This window comes from Formica exsecta, unplaced genomic scaffold (assembly GCF_003651465.1).
Source record: "Formica exsecta isolate Colony F162 unplaced genomic scaffold, ASM365146v1 scaffold26, whole genome shotgun sequence".
NCBI lineage: Eukaryota > Metazoa > Arthropoda > Insecta > Hymenoptera > Formicidae > Formica > Formica exsecta.
Window position 1 is genome coordinate 3,087,405 of NW_021849866.1, and position 883 is coordinate 3,088,287.

General features: G+C 33.6%; 1 protein-coding gene across 1 annotated transcript in view; it reads right to left on the reverse strand.

Annotated features, from left to right (window-relative positions):
- Positions 1-883, reverse strand: part of LOC115236747 — a 29,281-nt gene that overhangs the window by 26,094 nt on the left and 2,304 nt on the right. The window lies entirely within an intron of this gene.

The window sequence follows — 883 nt, forward strand, 5'->3', positions numbered from 1 at the left end:
ACGATCGTTGCCGACACTTCGCGGAAGGAAGGAATCGTGGAATCGCCAGGACGTAACACCCCCGGCCTTAGACAAATGTTGGGGAAAAACCCAACATTTGCAGAAAAAAGGAAATGGATTCCTTCCTTTCGCGGATAACTAAAGTATTGTAAATTGCATATAGTTTTGTGCATGCTAATTTGCTTATTAAGAAGGAGGAAAGAGAAGGCGATCATCAAAACCCCTTTTTTTTTTCGTCCTTCTTTTACTATATATATATATATATTTTTTTTTTTTTCAGAGATTAAAATTTAATATCGGTAAACGGGCGCTAACAATTTAAAATGTAGTAATAACGAATTTAATAACACTCTTGTTGCTTTCGCTTTTGTTTCGCGTAATCATAAAGAACGTATAATAAGCTTTCATTTTTCTCGTTATTGTATCATCTAGCTGGAACGCGGTTAATTCGAAAATGCTGAAAGCGCGAGAAACACAAAAGCTTGCATATTGTGAACGCATCAAACGACCGTACACGTTATATCGCGACAACCGTTTGCATTATTCATAAACCAAAGGTTACACGGTATCTCGAAAAATCTTTGAAAGAAATTTGCAAGACCGACGATAATACGGTGAATAATAATGTCATTATTAGAAAAAAAGGAATGAAAGAAGAAGTGTGTAAGACAATTCTCCGTTTTTCCTCTTCGTCATTATTATAATGTTTTCATGTTAAGCATAATTTTATCATAAAATCTTCTATTGTAATTATTCGAAAGAAAGCCTTTGTAGTTGATTTAATTAAGAGAAACCAGATCCACGTTTGTTCTATTATTTTATAATAAATATGCAATATTGATTTTTGATATATTATAATATCAAATGAATGGGGGGGGGGGGG